This window comes from Pelodiscus sinensis, chromosome 6, assembly GCF_052426305.1.
Source record: "Pelodiscus sinensis isolate ZL-2025 chromosome 6, ASM5242630v1, whole genome shotgun sequence".
In the NCBI taxonomy this organism is placed as follows: Eukaryota; Metazoa; Chordata; order Testudines; family Trionychidae; genus Pelodiscus; species Pelodiscus sinensis.
Window position 1 is genome coordinate 24,429,182 of NC_143057.1, and position 25,373 is coordinate 24,454,554.

The window sequence follows — 25,373 nt, forward strand, 5'->3', positions numbered from 1 at the left end:
TAATGATTAGCAGCCTGATGAACTTCGGGGATAGTCAAAGTTAGCAAGATGGATCTACAGAGCAACTTGTTCCCTGGCTGGAATATGTGGGTGCCCAAAAGGGGATAGGGAGTATAGGCTAATTACCTCCCTCTCCCTTTAGTGATAACTGCAGAGTCTTGCATCTCTGCCTCTTCTGTGGAGACCTCTGCAGCTTTGTATCTTTTCTACCTGTGGGTCTGAGGCTTAATGGAATTATTATGAGTCTCCCAAAAAGCTAATCAGAGGTGGGTTAGAGAGGTCACTTGGTGCTCTGCTGCCCTCTGCCTTGTGTGAGCTCATTAGCACTAGTGCATCCATCAACTTAAAAACTCTACTGGGGGAGGTGCCCCCTGCTTGCTATGCTCACCAACCCCCTGTCTCTGGGGGTAGGCAGCCCCGGCTGTTGGGGAGGGCCAGGACAAGGGGAGGCCACTGGGTGAAGGCCAGGCCAGCCCCAGCTCTCCATCCCCTTCCCCCCACCCCAACCATGGGGCAGGGCTAAACCCAGGTTAGTCCTGGCTCTCTCCCCCTCCCCCCACGAACTGTACTTCAATTTGATTCCCCTGCCTCCATTCCTGCACTCACCATCCTCCCTAGCCCCTCCCCACCCCATACTGCCTATCTCCTTCCTTCCATTCCTACCCCTACCTCGATTCCTACACACACCCATCCTTCCTAACCCCTTCCCTTCACCCCCACACTGCGTACTCCTACCTTCATTCCTACACCCCCATCTTTCCTTAACCCCTCCCCCTCCCACACTGTCCATCCCCCTGCCTCCATTCCTATATACCCCTTACTGCACCGCCCATCCCCACATACACCCTATCCCCCTTCCTCCTGCTCTACACGCACCTTGCCCCCTCCCATGAATTCACTGAGCTGTGTGCCCCTCTCCCCAGGAGCACCACCAGGCTGGGAAGCACAGCCCCAACCACCATAGAGGAGCCATAGCCCACCCCCAGCCCAGCCTCTCCACATGGGCATGTTTTGGCAGCTTTGCTCCATGGAGAGCCCAGGGAGCTTGGAGCACAGAGCAGCAGCTCTGGCGAGCTGGGGAAGTGGCCGGGGCACAAGACCTGCCCAGCTCGCGGTGGGCCTGGGAGAGCGTGCCTGAGCCCAGGCTACACAGAGCCAAGCTGTGTGGCAGGCGTGAGAGCTGGGCCCAGAGGCAGGCAGAAGCTGCTCCAGGAAGCACACAGGGATGGAGCCATCGCCTCCTCTCCCCGCACCATCTAATGGAGGATCGTGGTCAGGGCTCCTGGGGACGCAGAGTGACATGATGATGTCACTCTGTTGTCCCGCTGGAAAAGTTTTTTTTATATATAGAGAGAAAGAGATCCAATTTCTCAACTGGAGCTTCAGGCAGGTACCCACTTAGCAAGAGAAACAGTAACAGGGTCTTTCAACCCTCTGGGGATACCTCTGAATGAAACCCATTTCTCCCTAGACAGTCTGAATGTTTTAAAAACAATCCTAAACATCACTGCCATTTCTCCTGCAGCATTTCTCACTGGTTGAGATAAAAAACATGAATTACCTCCCTCAAATTCATCTTGATCAGTGGGTGCAGGAGATTGGAGTAAGAGAGACCATGTGACTGCTTGAAATTGGGCACCCCAGCTACCAGGAAGAGGAACTTCCACATTCCACACCTCATCTGGATGTGAGAGATTGTGTCTGGAATGTGGGGAAATGTGACTGGGCTGCTAAATAATGGTATGTCTACAAAGCAAAGTTATTTTGAAATAACAACCCTTATTTCGAAATAACTTTCCTAGAGTCGACACAGCCAAACGGCTATTTCAAAATAAATTCGAAATAGTGGAGTGCTTATTTCAAATTTGGTAAATCTCATTCCACGAGGAATAACGCCAAATTTGAAATAGCTATTTCAAAATAAGTGCTGTTAGACACTTATTTTGAAATAGGGGGCCTCCAGCCTTCCCAGGGTGCCCTGGTGGCCACTCCAGCCTCAACCAAGAACACTCCTCTCCCTCCCCACTCCCTGGAGCCCTTAAAGGGGTTGACTCAGGCCACAGTGCCTGTGCCAGCTCCAAGCCTGCCAGCCCAGAGCCAGCAGTCACTGCCCCTGACCCAGTGGCCCCAAAACATGAGCCAGCAAGCCACTGGCAGCCAGCCCTCCACCGCTCCCCAGGAGCCTGCCTGGTCCAGGGCGAGGATCATGGACCTTATTCAGGTTTGGGGGAATGCCTCCAACTTCCATGATCTCCACACTAGACGGAGGAACACTATTGTCTATGGCAGGAGAGCTGCTAGCTTGGCCACCAAAGGCCACATGTGAACCCAGGAGCAGGTTTGCACGACAATCAAGTTGACCTAGGGAGACCCCCATCCCTGAGCTTCCCCTCCCCTTTCTTCCGCTTGCTTCCCCCTTCCAGCTCCCTCCTCCCTGGTGTCCCCCTCCCCTCTCCCACCCTCTCTCTTCCCATCTCTCGCCTCCTTTCCCCAGTCTCACCAGAGTTTCATCCCCCCCCCCCCAGTTTTGTTAAATAAAGACAGTTTGTGTTAATGAAAATACATGTATTTTATTTGACATCAGGAAGGGGAGTTAGGGAGGGGTAAGTGGAAGGACGTGTGGGAGAAATGAGACTCAAGCCCCCAGTGGGGCAGACCAGGGAGGCTCTTAGTGCTTCTCAGGGTGGAAGCACTGCTGCAGAGCCTCCCAGATGGCAGCCTGCAGAAAGTGCAGTCAGGTTCACAGCAATGCATCCAAGAGAAGCACCAGAGTGCCCAGGGGCAGCTCTGGCTCCATGTTGCAGAGTGTTGTGGTGTCCTGAGTGAGGGCAATCAGAGCACGCAGAGACAAAATGCTTTGCTGTCCCTCATCAAAGTAGACAAGCAAGCAGGGAAACCTGAGAATTGGCTGTCTGGGGGGGTCCCTTTAAGCACAGACTTCAGTCCTGACCTGGTGCCCTGCTGGAACTGGTTCCGACCAGCCTTAAATGTGATTCAGAGTCCACTCAGTCTGGACGCTCTATTTCAAAATAGCAAAATGCTATTTTGAAATGCATTTTGTATATAGACACGTTATTTTGAAATAACTATTTCGAAAGAAGGTATTTCGAAATAACACTGTAGTGTAGACATACCCTAAATGAACATTACATGAAATGTTTGGCATTTGGCAGTCCTGAATAGATAAAAATATATCCATACAAAAGGAGATCTAACCAGGGTCATCTCCAGCATTCTTGTCCATGCAAACTACAAAAACATTCCTTAGGTTGGGTGGAATGGTGAACAGTTTGGGCCTTTGGTTTCAGTGTTGTCTCAGTTTTGAGAACTGTCATTCATTGCTTAAGGTCTTGGCACGTAAAACTGCATATTATCTAATAATAATTATATTGTCTCAAAGTCTGAAGGACTTGTAATGATGCACATCCTAGAGGCATTGGAGCTTTGGTGAATGTAGAACAATACAGTGTAAACTATTCTTCCAGAGTAACTTCCTGAGATTCACCTGAAATGTCCCCTGACCTAAGAAAAGCTCAACAGCAACTGTGCCAAGAGAATGTGTTTGTTCCTAAGTTCTTGTGTGAGAGAGGTTTATTCTTTGCCTTTTCAATCTCTTCTCCATATTAGAGGGGGAGTCAGTTGAATGTACTGGATACGAGACAATATATAATCAACTGTGAAGCAACTATTTACCTGTCACAGCTGCTTGATTAGGTCTCAAGTGATGGAGATGAGAGGACACTTTAAACTACTGTATTAGAAAACCCCCTCTATTTCCCATATGTACCTATTGTAAAAAACCTAGACAGGTGCTTCAGAGACAATACGGAGTGTCTTTTAGGTTATCTATAGCAAATGGGTTATGAGATCCATCACAGGCTTCCTTAAACAAACAAACAAAAAAAAAAAAGAACTCTTTTAGGTCTGGATAGTTTTCAACAGTTTATGACTAACCTTGTCTGCCCATATGCAGGTGCATTAGAAAACAACTTAGCATCTTACCAGATGAAATGAGAACCAGTTTGAGATTTTGCCCAGTCCTATTCCTAGTAAAAAATTAAGAAAACATTTGTAAAATGTCTTGTATTGCTTTTTGGAAATTTGAAATTCAAGATTTCATTGAAATTTCAAAATTTTAAATTTTTGACCAACTAAATGGGGTAAGACTTAATTGTTTAAAATAAGCGATTTAACATGTGTATACAGTGGCATAGGTATTCATGACATATTTTTCCAATTCCACTATACTTTAAGATCTGTTTGCTCTGTGGTAATTACTAGAACCAAGGAGTTTGGCATACTAATTAGAAATGCTTTTCTATCTAGACCAGCTTTACCAAGGTATTTTTCTTTTATGAGGATATTATAATGTTTCATGAGATTACTTAATCTTAGCCAAACAATCCTCTTTGCAGCATCAGGGATATGATTCACAACGAGGTGTCTTTTATCTCTATATTGGTCTGCCTGGGTATCTAAATAAGCTTAACTGAAAATGAATTAATCCTAGATGCTGAAAAAACAAACATGAAGAACATGCTACCCCTCCTTTTCTACATGTAGAGGATGAGGATTCCCACAAAGGACCCAGTTTCTGAGTATGAAGCTTATGGAAGACAACCTTTAAGTCCTTAAACAATAAGGACTAAGCCCATATCATCTACTGTGGACTTGCTTTGTATGGTTCAATATTTACTGATATTTATTCAGTTAACATATTTATTCAAAGATCCCATAGTTCTAGGAAACACACTTTAGCAACTCTTTAAACATATCATGGAAGAAAAATATTTTTCTTTACTTGTTATATTCCGTATAGGTTTGTATTTATTCCTACCTGCATGTTACGGATTTTTTTTTCCTGCCAGCAGGGATATTCAACTTATTTCTATAATCACTTTCTGTAGAGATCCCAGCTGAGATTGGGTCTCCTTTGTGGTACACTGAATGAGAAAGAGAGATTCCTGCCCTGACAAATGTGTAGTTTATACAAACAGGACAATGGGCCACAGGCTCCCCGTTTTATATCTGTGGCAAGAAGAATTTAGGCATTGCCAAAAGTCACACAGGAAGCCAGTGACAAACTTTGGCATTAAGCAGAGATCTTCTGAATGCCGATCTACTTTCTTAAATACAAAGTTACTCTGTCCCTCTCTTTCCATGACAATGTGATTCTTCTTGTCTCTCATACACATTTTAGGTTTTTTTTTTTAAAGTTATGTGCACTGGGTGATGGCACTCTAGCTGTATCATGCAGTCACCTTGAGAAATTATGGTGAAGCCAGAATTCTTCCTGGGGCTTCAACTGCAGTGCAGCCTCCTGTGTGCCCCTTCCTCATTACTGAGTCTTAGGGGCACAATTACATTTTCTCCTCATTCCATGGAGCCAGGGCTAATGTGCAGGAGACCATGCCAGGCTGATGTGTGGAGGATGAGGAGTAATTTCTTCAGGTAACATATTGTGTGTGTGTCGGGGGTGGGAGTTATCTAACAAGTAGGGAAGTTAATCTGACTCGCCCGATAGTATTTTGCTGGCACCCAGATTAACCTGGTAATTTATTTCCCCCCATCACTGCCCTAAAAAGAGCCACAAAGAACTGGTGAACCCCCTGGGACAATTCCAGTCTGTATCCGATGAACAGCCAAGGGAATAACCTTGTCATAAAACATACTCGCTAACCTGTAAGATCAGTTCCCTATTTTAAATCATGACACCCTGCATGGAGGCCCACTTCTCAGCCGGCCAAGTTCCAGGCAGTTTAATGCATCATCAGATAAATCGTAGCTTCAAGGTAATAGAAATGGTAGTCTCAGTGTAAACATGCTTGGCCAATGTTATAAAAATACGCACCATCCCTCCTGAGCTAGAACAAATACAAGGTAGAAAGATTTTATGGCCAGCTGTATTTAGAGACATGGAGAGCTGAACAAGGTCCCTGATAGAGTTGTTATACTTCTGCCCTGTTACAAAGTTACAATGATCAGAAAGAAAGAAGTAATGACAAATCATGTTATTACCAAAGCATCACAGGAATGCAGTCATTTCTGGTGGGGGGCGGGGTGACCTTCAGCCAACATGCAGTAGTGTGCAGCATATAGTTGCATGAGATAAAGTTGCTTGACCTTTTGTCCTCAGTAAAATGGTGTCCTTCAGTATAGTGGAGAAAGCTGTAGTTTGTCCTCTCTTTGTTGCCTAGTGATTCCTCTAATTACTCTGACAATGCAGAATATGTGCAGGGGTCCATATGACTCCACCATATCAAAGAGAAAGAGCTCCTTTTGTGTGTACTTCCAGTCTAGTGATAGCCAGACATCCATAAAGTATACTGAATGATCAAAGCACAGCATATTTGAATATATCAAAAATGTGGTGTATAAAAGAAGTCATCTTCTCTCTGCCCCCCCCTCCCACCTTATTTTACTAGGATTCACATTCCCAGGAAGCACTTTAGTATCAGTCTGGACAGTTTGATGTAATCCTGCCAGTGTAGCTGAAGCTATCTACACTCAGATTTATTAGTTGTGAATGTTCATTTTTGTTTTTACTGGTCTGCTGCCAGTAAATAAGTCACCAAACCCACTGGCTGAGTGTCATTTGATCGGAAAAGGCTGGGATCACAAGGAAGCCTTCTGTCTTTTAACAAAAAAAAGTGCTGAGGTAAGCAGTGTCAAACCCAGCTGCATCAACATGATGGTGGGAAGACAAATGAGAGCTTTCACTGCTGGATACAGGGGATAGGGAGCCCAGAGCTCTGAAAAACCTCTTCATATCCCAGAAACAGCTGTCATAACTGAAACTGTAAGGGACTGCCTTTTAAACTACTGGCTTTGATAAGAATTCTCTCTCCAACCCTTTCTCTAGCACATAAACACACTTGTAGCTCATCTGAAAGGTGACTGGAGATTTAAATATCTTTAAAGTTTTTTTCGTCCTCTCCCTCCCTCTTTCCTTATAACTGGTTCTCAGTTGACATTTCTAAAGTACCTATCACCATAGTATCTGGCTGCTGATCCATATGAACTCAACAATAATCATGTAGCATAAATCTCTTTTCGTCTTTGCTATGGAAACTGAACTTTGCAAAGTTAGACCTAACATTTACACTGTGATTGCCAACAGTGAATCATTAAAAGAGCCACAATAGAAAGGACCTGGGGTCAATTTAGAACAAACATACAAGTGGGGCAACTGTTTTGAAATGTTCTGTTGGTCTGTGTGTGTGTGTGTTCTGGGAAGAGGGGGTCACCCAAAGTCAGGAGTGATGAAATGTATGTACAGTAGTTACTGTCTACAACCTGCTGGGCAGAATAGAAGCAAGGGGTGAGTGAGACAGAGGGGTATAGGTTGTATGTGTGGATTAGCGGAAGAGGGGCGAAAAATAGAAGAGGGGGGAGATAGGAGGTGTTGGTGGAAGAATGAACTTGAGACAGGGACTGATTTCTCTCCTGAGAGTCCGCCTGTTCCTTCTGCCTGTTGCCCGGGTAATGGCTGGGGGATTACAAGGAATGTTTGGAGACGATATCCTTCTTTGGGGCTCATGGATAAAGCAGAAGGGGGTGGGTGGCTTTCCTCTTTCTGTTTCTTCTTTTTATATTCAGCAGATTAGACAGGCGGGTTGCTGTGGCGACGACACGGAGGAGGTCTCTGGCACACCTGCACCACAAACAAGAAGTCCCGCTAACATGGACTTATAGAGTCCTGGAGGCAATTTTTTTTCTGTGGGAAGCACTGAGGGGGGGGGGGGGGAAGGGGGGGAGAGAAAGAGGAGGAAGGAAAGGGAATGGGAGTGGGGGAAGAAAAGGAAATCAATATACTACCAGTTCAGTTCAACACCAAAGCTTACTGTTACAAAACAGGATATGCATATACAAGATACACACAGACTGTACACAGAAACACCCTGAACAAACTACCCTTAGGAAAGAGAAAAGAACAAGCCACCTTTTGGTCTAATCCTATTGAGTTTCCTGAATACTGTGTATTGTGGGGGAGGGGAAAGAAACAAAAGTGAAATGGCTATGAACATTTCAAAGTTGGGTACAGGAAAGGGGGGAGGGAGAGAAGGCTGAAATTAAAAGTTACTAAGAGGGAAGTGCATGTGTAAATTTCATTTCAGGACCCTCCCCCCCTTTTCCCCTCCCTGCTCTTTTAGAAAAAGGTTCACAGTAGTGTGAAAAATGACATTACATGCCTTCTCTTCAGCTGAGAGAAAGAAAGGGGATGAGAGGGAGAAGAAAAACTTTAAAACCAAGGAGGTCCTAAAGGCAAACATGCTGCTCTGGAATGCTTTGGCACCCCTCCAACTTCTGCTAATGAAGCAGTCAGCTCTGTGCAAACTAACTGTCCTTGCCTCACCTCTCCTGGACATCTCCTGTCTCTTTCCCATTGGTAATGATGTACTACTCCCCCCATCACTTCTGGTACTTTTTATATTACCAACTGTTTCCCCCACTGTCGCTGTGACTCCGTTAGCATGCCTGCAACACTTTTAAGTGTAAACATACCTATCAGCTTAAATACAATAAAAATGCAGACAGGAACAGGTAGTGGATACATAGACTGAATTAACAGAGGCACATCTATCTAAACATGGCTGTTAGGAGACACTTTTCTCCTCTTTGACTCAGTCTTTTTTCATCTCAGAGGCAAAGGCTCTTCTCACAGGAATATTTGATAAGAAGAATAAACCTTTAATGTTTCAAAGTGATAAAGTTAACAAGCAGCTGGGGCCACTGCTCTGCATTTGGTGGGGGAAGTGCATCTATAATTTCCTGATCCCTGGCTCCCGGATATCACAGGTGCAGAGAGCACTTCCCAGTCTGGAAGAAAGAAGTATTTTGCTTAATTTGACAGTTACCCTTTTTGAAGGGGTTCACTAACTGCAGTGTATCCCTTCTGGCCAGGCACAGCATAGCAGCTGCCTATCAATCCCTTTTCCCAATACTCAGTCCTTTGGCTGGTGTATAATTTAGTCCATCCCTTTCAGATTTCTCTCTTCCCCTGGCTTGATTGCTCCAGCCTAGTGGCTGTTTTATGCCTCTTCAGTCTCTTCCATGTTATACCCCAACTGGGGTTTCCTCCTCCATTTCCAGAGTGACTACAGACTCACTCCCTCAGGATTCTCTTCTACTTGCAGCTTCCTGGCTTTACAATCACCACTCAGTTTCTCCTCAGCTGGGCTTCATCATCAATTAAGCCTGGCATGCATGCTCTCACACTCTCTCTCCCAGATGCTGTCAGGTATGTTAATTGGCCTCTCAGGCCCACATTAACTTATCCAGGACCTGTGTGATGTACATGTGCCCCTCTAGTCAACCGACATCTAGGAGTGACGGATGGTGCCTAAAGGGGGATTGCTGGAGTATAGCTAGTGTGCCGAGAAGGGGGGTTGCCCCAGGTGATAGGTTTGTGAGCTAAAAATTGGACTTGGAAGACCTAGGTGCCCTGGAACTACAAGCTCAATTTCTGCCAGGATCAACTTAGTCTTTCTTCTTTCTAAGGAAGGTAAATGGTGTTTCCTATAGTGATGGGATATTTCAGACATGACTTGATAGTTTTAATATAAGAAAGTATTTGGCCATGTGTCCTTCAACAAAATGATATATGGTTAAAGCATATTGAGATCATTCACAATGAAGGGTGGTCTAAAACTGTAAAGAATTGCTTTCTGTACAGTGGCCTATTCAGGCCCTGTCCTTGTACAAGATAGAAATCTGCTTATAGTTTATATTAGTAGCCTTTTTAAAGGTATAACATTAGTAAGTGATTGCATGCATTCTGTCCCAACTTATGCTGCTGTTTAATACTTCCCTTCCTCAGTGAATCTGCAACAAGACAGGTCTCGCACAGGGACAATTATTTTACTGTTTGATGGCTGTGTTTTTGGAATGTCCTCTATTGTGCTGAGTTTAAGTGATATTCCATACCAAACTATTTCTTTTCTATGTAGAAATGAAAACAAGGCTATACAATTTTGATTTCATTTAGGATTTAATTTCATGATTTTGTGGTTTGATGGCATATATGCAAATCAGCTGTTTGAAAAGGGTAATTAAGCATTGGATCCTAAACCTGTTGAAGTAAAGGTGGGAATCTTTATTTTGTCTTAATGGGCTTCTGATTTGATCTTGTATCAACAGTAGTAGGCATTAACTACTAACAGTGGATTGAGTATTTGCCTCCTTTCCCCACTGGGAAGAAATAAAAGCTGGGGTGAAAGTGTTACTTATAGGAAAAAGAAAAACACTGACCGCTTCCCCCTCACAGTGTTTTTGGTCAGATCAGCTGATCAAGTGAATGACGTTTACAACCCAGGAAAATGGTCAAGAGCTATGCCCCCCCCCACCACCATGTCTTATGCATCCTCAGGTCTATGTTGCTCTGCCCCTGCTATGTGAATCCTCATAGGTAAATAGGTTGAGAACCACTGGTGTAAACATCAGAACAGCAAAGAATGAAATTGGCTCTTGGTTATTTACCACTTCTTTCAAAGAAAATTTCTGAGTATCCTGCTAGAACTGTGTGAAACTGAGTCCTTCCTGTAGAATTGTCATGCAGAGGGTCAGACTTATTGTGGGTGCTAAACTGCAACATTGATTGGGACAAGTGGTTTCATTATAGTCCTTAGAAGAAGAAAAGCTTTGCTTCTATTGCACTCCTAACGCTAACATTTTGGCTTTGATATGGTAGAGGAATCTAGATTTTTACAGAAGGGGAGACTCAGATTTTATATACTTACCTTAAAAGGACATAGTGGTTTTTTTTCTCTTGTGGGTGGAACTGAAATATCCTCTCAATTATAAATTGTGAACTAGCAAGAGTTTATACTATAAAATTTAACTTATCTTAGCAGTTAAAAAGAATTACATTAAATTGGGATAGCTTCTTATGGCATATGATACACATGGGAAGAGAAAATCTCATGTCAGTGAGGAGTGGATTTTGTTTGGTCAGTGAAGTTTTAAGTGTTACTTTGTTTTGATTACATGAAAAATTAGGGATTGTTTGCTTATGGCTGAAGTGCTTGAAGGTTAAATATAAATGAAAATAATTATGGAATGGTCAGGGTTTCATATAGACATGCAGCACTTCATGGGTCTATTTAAAATACATATAGAAAGAAGATTATCTTTGGGCCCTTCAGACCCCAGTAAAAAAGGTGATACATTCTTCTTTAAAAATGCTTTGCCAAAAAATATGAGGTTAGCAGTTTTGCAGCCTCTGATTTCCTGCAAGGGGGGCAGGAATCAAGGGAAATTCAAATTGCCTTGAGATTCTGAACACGTGCTAAGTGAGGTTTTGCAGAGGCCACTGCAGAGTACTGCATGCTACTGAGTCTGAAAGCTTTAAAAATGCCAGATAGAGTATCTATAACATTTTTAAAAAAAAGTAGGCTGGTGGAAGGGAGGGTTCAGGCATTTGGTCTGGAGAACTAGTAACATCCAGCATAAAGAGGTATCTGTGCAGTGATTTTGAACAACAAGCTACTGAAAATAGTTATTTTCCCCTCTCCTACCATATACTATTTGAAACTATAATGGAATTGTAAGTAGCTGAAATATAATTACTTTGGAATATTAGCAAGAGAGCAGGGTGAAATCTTAGCTCTCTGAAATCAATTGGAGTTTTATCATTGATTTTAGTGAAACCAGCATGTCACCCTGGGGCTAATGCTAATACACCGAGGGCCTGAAAAATAACATATATACTTCACCTAAGGCTGGATCATACTATGGCCATACTGTTTTCAATACAAGATTTGGCTTCATAAGAATGGCCACATGGGTCAGATCAAAGGTCCATCTAGCCCAGTATCCTGTCTGCTGACAGTGGTCAGTGCCAAGTGCCTCAGAGGGGGTGGACCGAAGACAACGATCAAGCAATTTGTCTCCTGCCAGCCTTTGACAAACAGAGGCCAGGGGCACCATTCCTTACCCTCCGGCTAATAGCCTTTTATGGACCTAACCTCCATGAATTTATCTAGCTCTTTTTAAAACTCTTATAGTCCTAGCTTTCACAGCCTCCTCTGGCAAGGAGTTCTAAAGGTTGACTGTGCACTGTGTGAAGAAGAACTTTATTAGTTTTATACCTGCTACCCATTAATTTCATTTGGTGTCCTAGTTCTTATATTATGGGAACAAGTAAATAACTTTTCTTTATTCACCCTCTCCACACCACTCATGATTTTATATACAGTACCTCTATCATATCCCCTGCTCAGTCTCGTCTTTTCTAAACTGAAAAGTCCAAGTCTCGTTAACCTCTCCTCATATGGGACCCATATGAACCCCTAATCATTTTAGTTGCTCTTTTCTGAACCTTTCCAAGAATACAATAATTCTATAGTTCCTGGTTCATGGGCTATCCTGCATTGTCATTGTTTCCATATTCCTGATCCCTCTCTGTTCTTCAGTGTACCTCTCCAAGAATCCTTGTTGTGTTACAGGACTAATATAGCTTCTCTTCTGAGAACCCTCATTTTATATTTTTTTCATGTTAACAGAAATGAATACATTGGTACTCAACTACCAATGAGACTTGAGCAGAAAAGTAGGCAGGTAAGTTCCACTGACTGAGATGGGCTAAAGAATGAAGAAACTTTAAGAAAAAAGGAATTCTCAGAAGTGAGAAAAATAGAGAGACACAGCTCAGCAAAAAAGACATTCAAATGTTGTCAGTTGTGCTTATCTGTGGGCCCTGGGGTAAGGTGTGTGTGTGGGGGGGGGGGGGGGAAAGGGGTGGAGGGCAGTGGCAGGTTTCATGGCTGGGGAAGTGGCGTGGCCAAGGGCAGTCAATCCACAGAGTTACCTAGATTGCAGCGTGTACCTCTCCCCCGTTAGAGCTGTGCGGACGTGGAACAGCTCTCTGGAGCTCCCGTAGCAATTCCAAGAGGTCCAGGGTTATGCCATTGCCACTATAGTGGCAATGACCAAGAGCTATGGGCCCTTTTGAATCTCTGGGCCCCAGGGCAATTGACTACTTTACATCCCTCTTCCCCGCCGGTGCGCCTGCCCGTAATACTCTGAGTAACCGTACAGATAAGAGCACACTGCTTTTTGGAAAGAGTTTGAAATTCTTAATCTATTGCTTTTGCCAAGACTTTACACTTGTGACACTCACTCACTCACTGTCTGTCTCCCTCTCGCACTCCTTCCTCCCACCTCTGATTAGGGATGTTTAACGATCAACCACTTCAGTTATAGTGCTTAGTTTAATTGTTTTAACCCAGGGCCTGCTGTCCAGGCCAGAGCAGCCCTAGCCAAAAAGGGCTGGAGGACTGGTCTTGCTGGCTGCCACTGAAATTCACTGGCAAGGGCCAGTTAACCTGTAAGCATACCAATGTGCTTACCATTTAACATCCATGTTTGTGATACAGTACTAGACATAGATAAGCACAACTGACAACATTTGAATGTCTTTTTTGCTGAGCTGTGTCTCTCTATTTTTCTCACTTCTGAGAATTCCTTTTTTCTTAAAGTTTCTTCATTCTTTAGCCCGTCTCAGTCAGTGGAACTTACCTGCCTACTTTTCTGCTCAAGTCTCATTGGTAGTTGAGATTATTTTCTGCTGTGATATTTAGGTTTTACTAAGTTTAACATGCATTTAAAAAAACTTAAGAAAACTGTGTAAGGAATTTTACAATTAGTTGTACTCTGTAATACTACAATAGAATTGAAATGCCTTAGATGACGCTAGCCTTGACAATAGATAAGAAAGGTAGGCCATGTAGCTATTGTAGATATACTGAGTTAGGATTTAAATATGATTGTGCATGGAATAATTTGTGCACAGTTGTGGAATTTCAATCCACCATGTTTTATTTTTCATTCTCCACAAAGGAGACAAAATCTTTAAATGGGTAGTGTACCCTCACAGCCATTTTGGACAACACTGCGATTAGAAGAAATGTTACTTCAGTACAAGAACAACCCTTAGAGGCCAGTCAAAGCTATGGACCTGATGCACTTTTCATTTGTGCTAGTGAGTCTCTGAACTGGTATAACCCCCACACACAGTGGGTATGATTGACTGTCCCATGTAGTGGCACTTATACCACTTAAAGCCAGGGATAAGAATGAGTGAGCTCTACCAGAGGTCCTAGGTTCAAACCTGTCTGGTGGCAGTTACATTGGCTTCAGTGCAGCTATTCCAGGCTTTTCAAAGGTGCAAAATCAGAACCGGGCCCTATATCCGGTATATTGTATTACAGGCAGTCCCCGGGTCACGTACAAGATAGGGACTGTAGGTTTGTTCTTAAGTTGAATCTGTATGTAAGTCAAAACTGGCATCAGCTGCTGCTGAAACTGATCAGTTTCAACCGCGGCTGAATCTGGATGCCAGTTCTGACTTACATACAGATTCAACTTAAGAAACCCAGGTGTCCCCAAGTCAGCTGCTGCTGAAACTGATCAGCGGCTGATTCCAGGAAGCCTGGGGCAGAGCAACTCTGCCTCGGGCTTCCTGTAGTCAGCCGCTGGTCAGTTTCAGCAGCGGCTGACTTGGGGACGCCTGGGGCAGAGCAGCTGGGGTGCTGCTGGGTTGCTCCAGTAGCGCGGCTCCTCGGCACTACTGGAGCAACCCAGCAGCACCCCAGCTGCTCTGCCCCTGGCGTCCTGATTCAGCCGCTGCTGAAACTGACCAGCAGTGGCTCAATCAGGATGCCTGGGGCAGAGCAGCTGGGGTGCTGCCGGGTTGGTCCGGAGCGGCGCTGCAGGACCAACCTGGCAGCCCCCAGCTGCTCTACCCCACGGGTAGGCAAGAAAAGCCTGGTCTGCTGGGGGGGGGCACTAGCTGCACCCCCCCCCCCCCCCCAGCAGACCAGGGAGACGGGGGTGGCGGGACCGCCCAAGTCCTCCACGGCTTTGCTCCGTCTCCCTGGTCTGCTGACCTGGGAGACGCGGAGCAAATCCGCAGAGCACGCGGGCAGCGGGACAGTCCAGGCGCGCTTGGGCTGTCCCCCTGCGGGCGTGCTCCGCAGCTTTGCTCCCCGTCTCCCTGGTCTGCAGGGAGACGGGGAGCAAAGCCTTGGAGCACGCCCGCAGCGGGCATGTTCCGCGGCTTTGCTCCCCATCTCCCTGGTTGGGAGACGGGGAGCAAAGCCGCGGAGTACGCCTGCAGGGGGACAGCTCAAGCGTGCCCGGCCTGTCCCGCTGCGCGCATGCTCCAAGGCTTTGCTCCCCGTCTCCCTGCAGACCGGGCAGACGGGGAGCAGCTTTACTCGCCCCGGAGGACGGGGGCGGCGGACCGTGGCGCATCTGGGCGTCCCGCCGCTCCCGTCCTCCGGGGCGAGAAAAGTCCTGTTCGTAACTGGGGGACTGCCTTTTGCAAGATAGTTGAGGGTACTACATTTGATGGCGTTGGCCCGCATGGGATATGACTGGCTTTCATCATTGTGTTCACACTCTTAAAATGTAAATGTGCATGGAAATTCAATTCCAAGTCAATAAGGTAAAGGCAAAAAGTCCAAGTAAAACAAGTCAATTCTCTTAATCTTGCTGTAGTGCCTTTAGGTCTGCAAAGATTCTCACTGCTTTGAGGAATTTCAGAAGGGTGTATTTGACCAGAGAGGCTCAATACATGCTTTGATATAAAGCCAAAATGAAATCTCAAAATTTCATTTTGAAAAATCTGTGCTCTTTTAAAACCGCAAAAAAATTGTTATAAAAAAAATTACCTATGAAGAGGCATTTACGGTTCTTACTACTGCACTCTTCTTGGGCAAGTATAACTCTGGAAATAAATTCCAGTTAGACTTCTATTAAATCTAACAGATTTGTACAAATACTTTATCCTTTTTTTACACAATTTTAATGTGATTTCCTCCCTCCCCTTGTAAACAAAGTGAAATCTGTTCTCCAACATTACACCCTCTCTCCCTTTCACTTTGTAATGTCAGGGTTAATTGCTAGGGACCTGGGTTCAAATCTAGGTCACATGTAGGAATGTGTCTAATGATCTCACCCTCATTTCTAGCAGGCCAACTGACATTACTGTAAATTCACACACAACTTTGCACCATTTGCAAACTCTGACTAAAACGGGCACAAGAATCTTACAGGATTAAGATAAAGGGACAGAGTTTTGTAGTAAGTGTTGGAGTTTTTTTTTCCCCCTCACAACCTTTCTGTGCTCGAGGCAGCTCTTAGTTTCTTATGCTCACAGTAACTGGGTGAACCAGGAATGAAACCGCATGAGTCCTGCCTCTACATGGAATAGGACATTCCCAGTATAGTAACGTGACCCTTCTCCCCCGCCCCCCCATACAGTTGATTGTACCTATGTATGTTCATGATAAATTCATTCACAGTTTCAATGTGGAAGAATTAGTGATGACCTCTCCTAAGCATTTTGGAAAGAACTATTCTTTAACTATTCTTTACCTTATCAATCTGAGACTTTTTTTTTCTCCTTCCATCATTTTTCTACCCTTCCTCAGCTCCCTTATTGCCAGTGACTATTCTGACATACCTCCTCTCCCAAACACTGCTCTTCCTTGCTCCTTTCTTCCACCCATTTGGTGCATCACTTTCATGAGGTGTTTGGCTGCCACCAACGTAGAGCTTGATACAACTCCTGCTCAAGTTAATGGAAGCCTTTCCACTGATTTTAATGAGAATTGGCTCAATCACTTAGGAGGCAAGAGTCCCAGGATGCTTCTGATTCTTTAGCAGTGCAGATCCATTCTGTGCTGCAGCAGAAGCAGCTGTTACAGACCCTTGTTTTTAACCTACCGATATTAAGAGCATTGGAGAAATTCACTCCCACTCAGTTTTATCTGTAGGCTGCCTGAAAGTTTGTGATTTAGTGAAAGGTTTTGCTAGCTCAGCTTGCGAAAATAACATTCTTTATCAACTCCCTAGATAGTCTAGTTTATTAGAAACACAAGTCTTCAGATCATGTACTGCAAAGAGATCCTCTAATTTCCAAGAAAAATATACATAGAATTTCTCCCATATTCTCTGCAGACCCTTTCTTCCTTTCTACTGAAAAAAAATGTAATGAATTGTAAAGCTAGAGTTGGGGCCCAATTTTGTTTTTCTGTAGCATTAATATAAATCCAGGGTAACTCCAATGAAGTTAAGGCTGGTAGATAATATGGACTTACATCAGTTTCTTGGAGAGCAGAATTTTGTCCTGTAGTCTCTGAGGCTGTGTCAGAACAACACTTGTGCTACACATTTAAGGTCACAGCTATCCTTTTTTTGTTTTGTTTTTTTGTTTTTGTTTTTTTGTCCCTAACTTTTCTGCTTAGTATTTTGAGCTCCCAGGAAACTAACAAAGGGGGAAAAAAAAGGAAAACTCAGAGCTCAACTATCCCAGTATATAAGGGGTGGCGAATCTTTTTTGGGTTGTGCAGCTAATGACCTACAGAGAAACAGTCAAGAGTTGCACACAACTTAGAAGTGCAACCTCCCTCCCCCTCACTGATGTGGCACAACTGAGAAGCAGAAAGACATTCCACCCCCCATACACCAGAGTCTACGGGGGCCCAGGCTAGTAGATGTTTGTGTGCTCCAGCCCTGTAGTAGGGGGTGGCTGGATCCAGGCAAACTGGGGCTGCATCTGGCCCCCCGGGCCTTAGGTTCTCCACCCCTGCACTATACAGTAGAATGAAAACAACAAATCTTGTGCAATAGCTCTTTCTGTATAGAAATAGTAGAAAAGTTCAAATTTTCTGAAACATTCTTTGGATTAAAATACTACAACCATAGTAAAGAGAAGTGGATACGGTTAATGGGTACTGAAGGAGGTGGGGCCCCTTTTTGGATTCTTTACTATCATTTGGAAGTGAAACCTCAGAGGAGAGAAGGGAGAGCGAGACAGACCTTGTGTGAAGCTGGCATGCACCAGTGGATAAATGGCTGGCATTTGCAAAGCTGCATTGCAGGGGAGCTTTTAGCAGTTTGCCACTGCCAGCTGATGTCTCTGTAAGCATCATTGCCAAGAAGCCAAAACTGGAAGCAGGTGCAAGGGCAGAGAAACTGAATGTGGAGGGGAGGGCGGGGGGGAAGAGAGAACAGAACTGCTGTTGTTTAAAATTCTGTTGCTTTCATTAAAACCTAAACAGCGCTTTACTTTAAACTTGAATAATATTTTTAACATGATAGACGCCTGCATACCCAGTCTGACAATCCTCTTACATTTATGCACTGAAGTAAAAGACTCCTTCTCTCCCCGCCCCTCCACCCCCCCGCAAAGCTGTAGATTGTCTGAGAGAATGCTGTATGCTGATTATAGCAGCTTTCCTTCCGAGACCGAGAGCATCTGCTCCATAATGTGCCCCTTTCTACTCCCCTACCTCCCTCCAAGCAAACCCCTTTGGAGATTCCCACCTCCATTAGCTCAGGGCCTGGGAACACAGCCTAAATCTCTGTCTCTACCGTGCCATGTCACCAGTTCAGGCCTGTAGTATTCTGCCTTCCGATAAGAAACAGGACAGGAAACTGGTGCCAGGAATTTATATTTTTTCTTAGACACAGATGAGATGTGCCACTCACATTTATAATGAAATGGATTCTGTATTTTTCCTTAACCTGAGATGTCTTACATAAAAGAAAGGTATGCCTACACTGCGATTAAAATAATCCATAGCACTTGGGTTTGATGATTTGAGCTTGCAAGGCTTGGGCTCTGGGGCTATAAAATTGCAGTTCAGACATTTGGACTTGGGCTCCAAACCTCCTGCTCACAGAACTGCCTCTCTTTTGCTTTACTGCCACGGTGTAAGAAATGAAAGGGAACATATTAAGGCAAATTGCTGGGTTTTTTTTAAAACGTGCATAAAATGGGTATGTAACACAAGGAAAATGTTTACACTTAAGATTTTAGTGGGGGTTTTTTATGCTGTTTATAATTTTTTTCACTTTCAGATTTGAAAAATGAATCGAGTGGTCATTTTATTTTTCTGCTTTAGCACAATGCTGACCAGGCTCTGGGTTTCTAACAGAAGAAATAAACAAAAAAGTTACAATGTTTAGCAGTGGAGTATAGAACTGCTGTGTTCCAGTTACATTAAATTCTCCTGCTTTTCTTTCCCCACCCCCTATTTTCATGTTGTTCCCTCCCCCTCAAAAATAGCCACAAACTATTTTGAGGCTGGATCTGTCTATTTAGGACTATATTGTATGATTCTCTCTAAAAGTGGATATAGACTCTGGTTTTGCAAGATGCAGAGGATCTACTGGGAAGTGCTTTGCAGCTCTCACTTTCCTTCCAAATGATGAGAATTAAAACTGTTCAGCCTGTTTATGGACAAGGCTCAGATATAATGCACAATGCATGTAGCATTAGGACAAGTTTTGCATAATGGGACCAGTCCCAGAGCAGCTAAATCATGAACTGGGCACTTCCAAAAATCATGCAATTGTCATAGAAATCATTAGATATATTTTGTTTTCAAGCTCTTCTCCAGAACCATGACAACTAAATACATTTTATCGCAAAGGAAAGCTGAGATTCTCGCCTAACCAAATGACAATTTAAAAAAAAAAAAAAAACCACAACTATGATCACAAGATACATGACCACATTGTAACCGTGGAAAACCCTTTGATCGTACAAAATGTGGAGCAACATCTGGATGTGCTGAGCTCTCTTAAGTCCCTTTGACTCAGCAACTTCAAGAGCTGGTAAAGTGCCTTGTAGGACTGAGCCCAATGCAAACGTGAGCTACCCCAGTGCCTAGAAACATTCCTGCTAACTCAGTTCTGGAGGTGTCCTCATGAAACCGTCAAATGTATCTTGAGGTGTGATCTAGGCCAAACTGGGATGGAGATCTCTTTATTCTAGCTAGTGCAGGTAACAATAGTAGTGAAGATTTGATGATACAGATTTTAGTGTAGGCTAGCAACAGCCTGCGTACGTTCCCAGGTTCCTTGGCAAGGTTGTACTCAGGTAGCTATCCCACGCTGAAGCCCATGCTGCCATATCTATGCTACCATTATTACCCAATGCTAGCATGATTACAGATAGCATGGGTATATCTATCTAAAATCGCACTGTAACTTGTAGCACGCACCTACAGTGTTGGGAAAAAGTTTAAATACTTGAGGAGGGAGAGGTACAGAGGGCATTCTGTCCCCATTCAAGTGTGCAGAACAAGAGGCTGCCTGGTCAGCACAGTGGGAGTTAGGGAGGGCTGTTTAACCATGCCTTCTTTCTGGTGCTGTGGGCTTCTCAAATGACCTGGATAGCAGCTGGGTAGAGGAGGGATCAAAGCTTCCTAGGCCCAAAGAGGTAGCTTTATGCCCCTTATCTCAGAACCTACACTTAGATCCTCCTAAATATTAAATGGATCTGGCAGTCTGAAATAGAGCACCAATGTCTAAAGGGTTAATGCACCAAATCCCAACAAATGGGACACTATACCTTTAAGGACTTGCTGCTTGCTAAATGCAGCCATAACTTATCTGATTTTTTTTATTTCTGTGGCATTCAAGAAAGCATTTGAAACTCTAAGCACTTTGCAGTTTTTGTGTGTGATTAAAAGCTTAAAGCAATGAGTGGTCTAAGATGTCTAAAAAACTAACTAAAACACAATAGCTCATTAATAAAGTCATGAAACTGCTAATAGGATACATTTTCTATGAACGGAACTGACTAGCAAATACAGTAATAAGACAGCAAATAATATAGCTATTTAAAATAATACAGCCAAGACCTATTAAATGAAACTGTAGATGGAGGGGACTTATGTCATCAGTCTTTGAATTTTGTCCATTTTGAACATTGTCCAAAAATTATAATCCACCACTTGAAATCGTATAGCACTAGAGAAGGAGAAACGGTCTCCCCATTACAAATTTATAGCTGCAAACATTCACATCCTACTGTAAATATATCACATGCTGTATCATGTTCCCCTTTTCCATTTCTGAATCCTCTTGCAAAGGTTAGTATTTGATAAAAATCAAGCTGTTAATTGATTGTGCCTTTCCATTGTATGGTGCAGGAAACCTGTGCTCTCTGAACGAGAGTAAATTATTTCATATTTCCACATTCACCATGTACTATACTCTTTTGGGAGTACAATAAACACTGCCCTACCTGCCATTCATAAGGAGAAAGGAAATCAAGTGGGACCTAATCCTGCAAAGTATTGAACTGGACTCCCTTTGGAATTAGGGTAATTTTAGTGTGCTCAGACATGACTGTAGAGGTGCTCAGTATCTTACAGCACCAGCCCTTTAAGTTCTCAGGGCCTGGTTTCTAGAGGGCTTTACATATCAATATTAATGCCCTAAGTGCTTTGCAATAGGTTTTTGTTTAAGAACCAAAATACTAATATTTCAAATGGTGGTAAGTTGCAGCAGAGATAAAATGACTTGGCTTCCATTGAGATCATAGATGTTCTTTCTGGAGCCTCTTTTTGGGGTAGGCAGAGGGGTAGGTGGGGTTAAGGAAAGTGGACACGGGCTCCAATGCAGTTATTTAACCATGCAGAGTCCTCCATTGATTGTATTTTGAATGCAGAATGAGAGCAGAACATTGGGACTGACTCTGCCTTTAGTATTAAAACTCTACAATACAATTCTTTTTTTGACTGCAGTCAACTGAAAATGTCTCTCTAAGGGCTCGTCTAGACTACACTGAAGTTTCGAAAGAGGTTAAATTCCCATGGAATTTGAATTTCTTCTTCCGATCTCACTTTCAAAAGCGGAGCTTTCAAAAGTAGTCGGGATGCAGGTTATTTTTTTTTTTTTTTTTGGCAACCTCCCCTTTTTCAAAAAGCTGTGTAAACTTCTGTTTTTTTTTTCTGACAACATGCGTCCTGACTACTTTCACTTTCAAAAGCTTCACTTTTGAAAGTGAGATCGGAGGAAGATATGCAAATTCCAGAATCCTCTTTCGAAACTTCAGTGTAGTCTAGACATAGCTAATTCTGCTTATTTTGAGCAACAAAGCTCTCTACTCAAACTTCTGTTACCTTTACTTTTAAAATTTGACTTTTTTTTTCTCTGAAACTATGGAATTTTATCAACATTTGGTGTTTATTTGTCACATTTCATATAGCTGTGAGGGGAAAAAAAGAGTATAGGCATGTAGGAAGTCTAGTAACAAACTGAAAGTACACAAACAGGATATCTAAATTGAAAAGCCAGAATCTCCTGTTAACCAATATATAGAACTAGAGTCATAGTTTCAATGGGTAAGAAGCCAAACGGAAATAAATTATAGTATTCAAAATGACTGCATGAATGGAATTGGCATCAGAAAGGTTACATACCTTATAGCATTTATGTGCAAGGAAGAGTTAACTTACATTAATAATGCATAATTTCATGTAGCCATTTAGGGACTGATCCTGCTCTCAGATCTGTGTGCATGTTAATGAGTGTTTTGGCCTACAGCTGCTGCTATTATGGACAAAATGTGGGTTGGGAATGGGCCCAAATATGTATCAACAGGCCCATGCATCTACTACTTTTTAAAAATAGTTGTATGAAGTGGGTGAAATTCACCCCTGTGCAGGTACAAAGGCTATTTGGCACACAAGTTGTGCTCAAACCGTGTGCTGGCCATCTCAGGGTGTGGCTATACTGAGGGGTTGTTTGTTTTTTGGAACAGGTATCCAAATAGCGCTCGCATTTGCATACCACCTTCTGGGTTTTTTCCAGAAGAGGCTTTTCTGCCATTTGGCCCCATCTACATAGGGCCAAAAGTCAGGGAAAAAACCTTCTCTTTTGAAAGCCCCTGTAAACCTCATTTTATGAGGAATAAGGGGGCTTTCGAAAGAGGTTTTGTTTTTTTCTGACATTTGGCCCCATGTTGACAGGACCAAATGGCAGAAAAGCCTCTTCTGGAAAAAACAAACAAATGGAAGAAGGTATGCAAATTTGAGCGCTATTAGCATATCTCTTCTGAACACCTCCCCCCCCCCCAAAAAAAAAAAACCACAACAAAACAAAACAGTGTAGCCATACCCTCCTAAGGTGAATTTCCTCCCGTAAAACAGGGGTGGAGAACCTTTTTTTTGGGTCGGGGGCTGCTCATCGGCAGAAAAATCAATCAGGGGCTGCACACAAGTAAGAAGCAAAGAAAAAACGAGAAAAACCCCTCACTGGTTGAGAAGGAAAAAGCCACTCCCCACAATCCTCTGACACACTAGAGCTTGGGGGGCCCAGTGTTGTAGATTTTGTGTGCTCAAGGCATGTGGGGGAATGGTGGGGGAGTTGGAGTACCAGTGGGGGCTCCCCAATGCTGGAGGGAGCCCTGGGCTTCAGGAGTCAGATCCAGACAAGCCGGGGACTGCATCTAGCCCCTGGACCTGAGGTTCCACACCCCTGCTGTAAAACAATGATTTTCTTTGCACTCCATGTGTTCCCATATACTGATTCTTGCTAATACAAGCAAAGCTCAATTCGATTTCTTTTGTAGGTTCCATTCCTTTCTATCCAACTCAGAATTTTAGTTGATGTAATTACCAGAGTTTTACTAAAGTATTATCCCATCTTGGCAAACGGAAGCAGACAGGTTAAATTAATTTCCTATGCCACACTAAGGAATAATTGTTTCAGCTAGGACTACAATTTGGGCATGCTTAGCTCTTAGACCTGTGTTCATGCTGCTATGCCATGGATTTTGAATACCAAAAAGGCAAGATGGGCTCTTCTTCTGGGGAAGAAAACTGAGCAAGGAAGAGATGTAAAATTTAGGGTAGATAATATGGCAAGGTCACACGTTATGGGATGAAATTTACTTTTGCAGATAACATACTGGCTTTGTCCAGGATATTTAAGTATCATTTAATCGTAAAGGAGACTTAAGTGGTGCTTAGCTTTGCTCTGCTAAAAGTGAATGCTATCCATGAAGGATCCATACATATCTTCTCTTAAAATAACTTACCTCCTGCTTCATTGCTAAAGCTGTTGCAATGCTCGTGACATTTGTGACTAAAAGCTTGGTACCTAACTTTTTTCAGGGACATGCAGCTTTCCAGAGGAAATCATTTGGAGATAGGGGTGCTCAGTTCCTTCTTGGAAATCAGGCTCTGAAGGTATTTTCATTTTTTTTCCCCCTAAATGTTTCACTGATTTCAGTTACCTTTTCTGTGTGGTTTTTTTTTTATAGCACCTATCACTTTACCTTCTACGACAGACACATTCTTGTGAGGCACTGAGCACTCTCAACTTTCACTAAAATCCATAGCATACTCAGCAGGTTGTAGAAAGTCCTCAGTGCCTTACAGAATCTGGCTCTTAGCTATTAATCATGACCTGCAGGTCAGTCATTTTTAACTTTACTGGGATTAAACCTGTCAGACATTAAAATATAAAGGCACTTATGTGGAGATTTTCAGAGGAACAAAGGAGATTTAGGTGCCAAATCTCACTCATAGCTTTTCCATAGGAGTTGGGTGATTTGATCACCTTTATTCCTTTGAAAGTCTCCCTTAGTTCCTATGTTCCTATGTATTTTAAACATGAACTTCAATTGTGTTTAATTTTTGTTGTTTTTTAAATATTTGAGGGACACTAGCCCATAGAAATTCACAGAATTACAAGGGGTGTGTGTGTGTGTGTGTTTTTTTTTTTTTTTTAATTTCAATATTACCTTGACATTTGGGTAGCACGGTTTTATGTGTCTCAGTATTACCAAACAAATATTAAGAATTAAAATATCTTTTCTAATGAGAATGGTCTGTAGCTAGACCATCCTTCTGGACATGTATTCACTATGAATACATTTTCTCATCTAAGAGAAAATTAAGCTTTTTCAGTGTGTAATTAAAGATATATGAAAGAGAAGAACAAAATTTGTGACAAATATTTTCTAAATCTGTTACCACAGCAATGTCTTACAACTAAGTTCAACTTCACCTATGTCCTGTGTTTGAATTCCTGTGACTTGGCTTCAAACAGCATGAAAAGTTTGAGTATTTAATTTTTTTTTAAAGGTTTGGAAAAAATGCTGCATCTGTCTTTTGAAAGTGATATTTAAAGCTGCTTAAAGTTTTTCAAATGCCAAATGTTAAATGGAAAAAAAAGTGAAAGTAATTTTTGGGGTTCTTTTTTTAAAATGGAAAACAAAAAATGTAGACTTCTCTTGGCTTTCCCTTTCCTTGCTTTCCCCTCTGTTCCTTTCCCTCTGCTTCTTTAGGAGCAAAAGATGAAAGGAAAAGGGAGGGGAATTAAATTAAAAAAGGAAACAAAATCATAACCCTTTAAAATAACAGTAACTGAACATTTCCTAACCAGATAATAAATTCCTTTTTGAAACTTCTGGCATTCAAATGATTGAAATATTAGAAAATTTGTCATGAATTCACCCTCTGCGCGCGCGCGCACACACACACACACACACACACACACTCATGTACCTATTTTTTTTTTTTTTTTGACCAGCTGCAGCGTTCTTGGTGCAGTGACCAAAA

At 43.0% G+C, this 25,373-nt stretch overlaps 1 long non-coding RNA gene across 2 annotated transcripts in view; it reads left to right on the plus strand.

Moving 5' to 3' along the window:
• The window catches only part of LOC142829819 (uncharacterized), a 195,494-nt gene that overhangs the window by 8,445 nt on the left and 161,676 nt on the right, over nucleotides 1–25,373 (plus strand). The window contains exon 2 of one of the 2 annotated variants that reach the window (XR_016349852.1): nucleotides 23,922–23,996. The exons of the other annotated variant lie outside the window; for it this stretch is intronic. This is a non-coding gene — a long non-coding RNA (uncharacterized LOC142829819). The remainder of the gene's footprint in view (nucleotides 1–23,921; nucleotides 23,997–25,373) is intronic. 2 annotated transcript variants of the gene reach the window in all.